Source organism: Rattus norvegicus, chromosome 1, assembly GCF_036323735.1.
Source record: "Rattus norvegicus strain BN/NHsdMcwi chromosome 1, GRCr8, whole genome shotgun sequence".
Classification (NCBI taxonomy): domain Eukaryota; kingdom Metazoa; phylum Chordata; class Mammalia; order Rodentia; family Muridae; genus Rattus; species Rattus norvegicus.
The window spans coordinates 185,473,198-185,479,861 of NC_086019.1; the positions used below are offsets into that span (position 1 = coordinate 185,473,198).

Genomic DNA, 6,664 nt, shown 5'->3' on the forward strand with positions numbered 1-6,664 from the left:
AGACCTCTAGAGAGAAGCCTTCCTTTGCCAGCATTTTGCAGGGGGCAGACCGCCTCACATCCCAAGATGGATGGCTGGATGGGCATTGCTTTCAGGGGGTACAGTTAACACGCAGATTTTCCTCTAAGCAAAGTAGTCCTGTGGGCTCGTTTGCTTCTCCCTCAAACTCCTCTCCAGACAGCCACGAATTCTGTTTTATAGCTCCAGTTAGCTGTACAATTAAACTCAAAGCAACCCATTTATGAATATGAGATACCAAGTTTCCTTGCAAAACATAGCAAAGTAACAGATGCTTCCTGCAATAAACAAACTGATATGCAGCTTTGTGTTTCTCTTCTTGGTACTCGCAGCAGAGAGCCTTCCCAGGAAGACAACTCAGGGACAAGGTGCTGTAAGGTGACTGTGTGTGTAGATAATTCCACTGCGCATGGAGCCTGAATGGCCCACTTCTGAAGCTCCATTTTGTCACACACTCCAGTGAAGGAATCCTCATACGAAGTGCAGGTCTGCTGCTAGCCTTTTGCAAAACAAACAAATGTGTCACTTTTGGACAAACCCAAGCACAAGGGAGACCACCAGGCAAACTCTTGGACACTTGGTTTGGTCTCTTTTTCTTGGCTGCAAAGACAGTTCACACAATTTTAAATAGAGTGACCAAGGTGGATGTTTTTCTTTTACCTTTTGCAAAGGGCCAAATTCAGGGCTCAGCATATACTATACAAGTACTGAGCCACATTACACCACACACACACACACACACACACACACACACACACACACACACACACACACACACAGCCTCTGCTTCATAGGCTAAAGGACCTTCAGAGGGAAGCATTTGACCCATTCACATTGCAGCATGGATCTCACTTTAGAACAGTAAGCCTTGGTTCACCCAAGTCCCTCGTGCTCTTGAGAAGTGTGTGTGTGTGTGTGTGTGTGTGTGTGTGTGTGTGTGCCTCTAGTCACCTTACACATGGGCATCCTTAAAACCAGTTTTTTTACCTTAAATATTTGGAGCCATTCTTGCTCTTGAGGTGTGTGTGTGTGTGTGTGTGTGTGTGTGTGTGTGTGTGTGTGTGTGTGCCTCTAGTCACCTTACACATGGGCATCCTTAAAACCAGTTTTTTTACCTTAAATATTTGGAGCCATTCTTGGAAGCGCTTTAGCAGACAACCTTGCTCTATAAATTTGTCCCTAGCCAATGTCATAATCTATTCAAGTTGATACAAAAACTATCATAAACTGTGTGAGTTATGGACAGACATGCATTGCTCACAGTAGGACCCAAGTCTAAAATTAGCGCACTAGCTTCCAGCCCATAGATCTGTCTTCTCACTGGGTTCTCACCTGGTATAAGAGATGAGGGGACTCTGGGAAGACCCTGAAAAGACACTAATCCAAGTCACCAGGTCTCTGACCTTGTGCCCAACCACTTCCCTGTCCGCACCTCCACTTGGCATCAGCATGGAGATTTGTTTCAGCATCAGTGCTTTGGAGCAGCACAGCCTTCCAGTGCCCAGCACATTCCGACCTGTGCACACACATGCACTGACCCGCAGCAGGCCCTCTGTGTTCTGCTCAGAGCTGCCTCTGTCCTCAGTCCTTCGTGCTGATGGCTGTCACCTGACAGCAGCATCCCCGACAAAAGTTCTGGGGAGTTCATATTTCTAGAAACTGCCATAGACTCGAAGGTTGGGGTACTCGGTAACTAGCAGGCAAGGGCTCATGGGTAGCCACTGCAGACCTCTTGGTTGGGACAGCTGTCACTCTGGCTCTACACTGTCTCTACCCTCGCTTCTCCCGGTACTGACTGGCTTGGTAGCACAGCGATGACTGCTTCCTTTCCATCCACCCCCTCGGCTGTTTTCTAAGATCACCTTCCACATAAGCGGTTGCATGAAACCCTTGTCTCAGAGTCTGCTTCTGGAAGGAGGGGATAAACGTAGATTCCCCTGGTCTCCTGCTTCTCGGCGGCTGCTGATGTTCAGATCTGAACCCTTAGTCCCATCTCTCTCTCAAGGGCTGCCGATGATCTCATCAACATAGTGCTAACCTTTGAGAGCCTTTAGCTTGTCTGCAGCTTCAGACACCACTGACATTTTTGGTGCAGACTGGCAAATACCCTCCCCTTTCTATTTCACAGTGTTAAGATGTGTACTTATCCAAGTAACACCAGCTCCATGAACACAGCCCTGCACTCTCCAGAGTCAAGTTAGATGCCCGCTGTCCTCACACCTTGAATGCATCTCCATTTTTAGCATTTCTTCCTTTGTAGCATTTGCCTTCTCTGTTAGACTGTAGGCTCTTTAATTAAGGCTTTAAAATAATGGTTTCAGCACCAAGGGCAGTGCACAGCACACTCTATCCAGTGGACCAGTTGAAAACAATGTACAATAGCCACTGTATCGTGAAAATCACCACCAACCCAGCTTCCTCTGTGTTCTGGCTCCATGCAGCTATGACTGGTCGAAAAGACAAAGGCAAAAGTGTGGATGTATGCAGACCCGAATCGTTGCATAAATTCTTAGAACTAAACAAGGGAGCGAGCCCCCAAGAACAACAGAACCTTCTGCCTCAAGAATTTTGGTGATAAATGTACAATCAAAACCCAACTTGGTTGCCATGACAATAAGTAGAGATGGAGGCAGTGCTGGGTATCATTCCATCATCCATGTGCAGGGTACTGTGCTGACACCGCCTATGTGTTTTATTTAAACCCTGCAAATGCTTGCAGAGTGGATTTTCCTTTCATCATCTCATAAACATAGGGACCGACACTCAGAGATGTGAGAGTTACTGAGTATCCAAATCTTCAGGTGATGGAGACTGGATTACAGCTCGGGTCTGTTTTCCGTACACTTAAACAGTGCAGTGGGGGGTTTTTTTGTTTTGTTTTGTTTTGTTTTTTGTTTTGTTTTGTTTTGTTTTTGCATCAGAAGATCTGAAGGGATTGAAAAATGTCCTCATGAAGACCATGAAAGAAGGGGTTGCAGAAAGATACATGTGTAGCTGTGATCTGTTTGTTATGGCTGAGGTTGCCTTATGTGTATATGTGTGTGCGCGTGTGTGTTTGTATGTGTGTGTGCACATGTATGTATGCATGTGGCTATGCGTGCATACATATGTGTGTATATTTATATGTATATATGTGCATCTGACTTTTTCCCCCACAATTAGGATGTGGAATGAAACTTGGGGAGACCCCTATTAGTTTCTGGGGAATAATTTATTTTTGAGGAAAAATGCAATACTTGCTCTTAAAGCTGGCAGAAGTCTTCAGCAGTTCAATTGTAAATACCTTCATTCGTATTTTTGTACACCTTGCTCAACTGGAAGGGAAGCCAATGTCCCTCCTTTGACATTCGATCTAATCAGACATTACTTTCCATGCAAGGTCATGGGGTTAAGATCTACTTACACTAACATAACAGCCTTGGGAAATGTGGGCCTCTGTGACTCCATCTGCAGTAACTGCACCAGGCATGAGGGTGCTAAAGAGAATCCCTTTGTAAGAGAGATTTCATTTATTTATTTTTGTGAAACCCATTGAAATGTTTTTAATCTAATAGAACCACACTTTTAAACAGTTATTTATATTTCTGTTCCAGCATATCTAATAAACCAGTTATTTATATGCTGAACACAAAGGACAATGTAGACATCCTTTGACTTTTTTCCTCGTCGTTAAAGTGTGTCTTAAATCTCAGTGCATGGCCAGGGAGATGGCTCTGTGTGTAAATGCTTGCTGGCTGGACAAGCATGAGGCCCTGACTAGATCCACACCCTCAGGCAAAGCCTGGTAGCTGCGGCACACACCCCTAATGCCAGGTAGGCTGGACACCTGGTCCTGGCTGACCAGCCAACCTTGCTGAAATGGACTGCTCCAGACACACGAGCGGCCTGGTGAAGAAATAACTGAGGAAGACATCCTGATGTCAACCTGTGGTTCACATTTATGCCTGCATGAACAAGAGCATCTATGAATATATGTGCATGAACACACATACACATACATGCACACATACATACATGCATACATGCATTCACACACATGTGCATATATACGCACACATGCATACATTCACACACGTGCATACATACATACATACACATATACACATGCACACATACACATATGCATACACATATGCACAGGCACGCACATACATGCACACATACATGCACACATACAGACATGCATACATACACACACATGCACACACATACATACATACACACACATACATGTACACATACACACTTGCATACATATAAATCCATACACATGAAAATACATACACATACATGTGCATACATATATGAGACAACCCCATCCATAACAGATTTCAGCTACATATATCTTTCTGCAACCCCCTTCTCTAATTGTCTTCATGAGGATATTTTCCAAATCCCTTCAGATCTTCTAATGCAAATGCATGAGTAACTTTGTTTTTGTTTTGTCTTAGCAGTGGTAGAAGTAAAATGGTTTCTTTCTGTCTGTCTCTCTGTCTCTCAGCTTCTGTCTGTCTGTTTCTGTCTCTACACACACACACACACACACACACACACACACACAGACAAGGGGCGAGCAAGCAAGTGTTCTATGGCTGAGTTATAACCCTGTCCCTTTTTATTTTTGACTTTGTGATTGTCTAACTAAGTTGCCAAGCATGTCTTGAATTCATTCACTCTGTAGCCCAGGCAGGCCTTGAACTTAGGGCCCTCCTGCTGCTCCCTTACCACTGATTGCAGGTGAACACCACCTGGCCCAGCCTATCTCCATTGTTCTTAGGACCCTGCAGTGCCCATGCACTGCACACACTATCTTTCCTCTTGTAGCTCTCAGCCTCCTTACATCAGTTGTTCCACACATCAGTTATCGTAACCATTCCATTTAATAGATGGGAAAACTGAGGCTTGCTGAGGCTAAATAACTCATATCCGAGTACTCAGTCGGGATGTGAACAAGCAGGATTGAATGCATGTCAGACATATTCTCTAATCTGTAGAAGATATGCATAGTACAGTGTGCCTTCCTGATTAAAGAGCCGTCAAACTGACCTACTACATCAGAAATGCCTGCCAAGAGGACAGAAAGGTACCTTTAACTGTCCGGTTCCCTGGCACTTGGTGTCATGCCGGAGGCATCGTTGTGTAGTAGAAGTCACCCGTGTTTAGTTTGGTTAATCCACATAGACGTGGCTGATGAGGAGACTGGCTAATTAGTTGTGGGTTTAAAAAAAATAAAAAACAAGCAGCTGTGTCGGTGAAATGCAGTGTACTTCCCAAGCCCAGGGGAGCATGGGATGCCCCTCGCTGTGTACACTCCCGTGTCTTGGCTGATCATTCAGCTGTGTGTTTTGCAGTGTGGTATCCTGGCTCTGTTCCAGGATGGGTAATTGCATTCTGCTTGTGTTCTCCCCCCGGTCCCAGGCAGGTACGAGGTTACTGATAGTGACTACAGCTAATGGGAGCCCAGTAAGCACGGAATCAGATGGGGAAATTTCCATGTATCACTCCCAATCCTTTCCACAGCTCGGTTTTATTTAATTCTCTTTAATAGGGAAACTGAGGCTTAGAGGTGAAGTGGCTTGCCAGTGGCTACTCAATGTTAAGGAATAAGACAGAGACTGAAACTTTCAATTTCTACATTCATTTGGCGGAAAGGGGGTACTTGAAGAAAAAGGAACAAAAAAGATGTAATTTGTATTGCAAAGATGAAATTGTGAATTGTTGATTTTAGGTTAAATTGAATTTTAATCCAACTAGCTCAAATTTAACTATAAAATTAAAATTACAAGGAATTTAACTTATGTTTCTTTGTATCTAGTAAATTTAAGTTCTGTGCCTATCTTGGATCTTCCAGGAGTTATGTTTCATAGTGAGAAACGAGTTTCCTTCTAGCCCCGAACCTCCAATTTCCCATCCCAGAGACTTCAGCCTAATCTCTGCTTGCACTTCATCCAACATATTTTAGGCATGTGCACCTTATTTTCTCTGTGAAGTTGCTGTTATAACTTGTTTGGCAGAAATGGACTGTAACTCTGTTTTTATTTAGAATTCTGCAAGTACGTTGGGAGTGAAGTAGAAGAGAATTTCATAAGAATATCAGACAAGGAGCAGCATGTTCTACAGTGAGGGGGAGGATGTAAGACTAGACTGCCATGGAGTAAACTGGGTTCTTCGTTTGAGTATCAAGAGACACGTGGGGGTATGGGCAAAATATTCTCTAAGTCATTTTTAAAATCTAATAAACACCATCCTTTCCCATCTGCCAAAAAGCACCTTGTAATCATAGCACAGCATGTTATTAAAACAATCTTACTAGGACTGGATACCTTTAGCATATCTTTATTATTTTTACCACTTGCATATGCTAAGTGGCCTTGAACACCTTTCCACAACTATGTCAGTATTTTGACAGGATACATTCCAGTGGCTGCCTTCATTAACATCTGAGAGTATCTGCAGCCCTAACCTAATAGTTATATAGAGCACACATTTCTGAGTAAAATAAATCATTTTTAACATTCTGATAGGTTAGAACTTTATCCTGGGGCTGGAGAGATGGCTCAGCGGTTAAGAGTACTGACTGCTCTTCCAGAGGTCCTGAGTTCAATTCCCAGCAACCACATGGTGGCTCACAACCATCTGTAATGGA

The 6,664-nt window shown here is 43.7% G+C and overlaps 1 protein-coding gene across 1 annotated transcript in view; it reads left to right on the forward strand.

Annotated features, from left to right (window-relative positions):
* Nucleotides 1-6,664, forward strand: part of Hs3st2 (heparan sulfate-glucosamine 3-sulfotransferase 2) — a 121,256-nt gene that overhangs the window by 85,753 nt on the left and 28,839 nt on the right. The gene's annotated exons all lie outside the window — the stretch shown is intronic.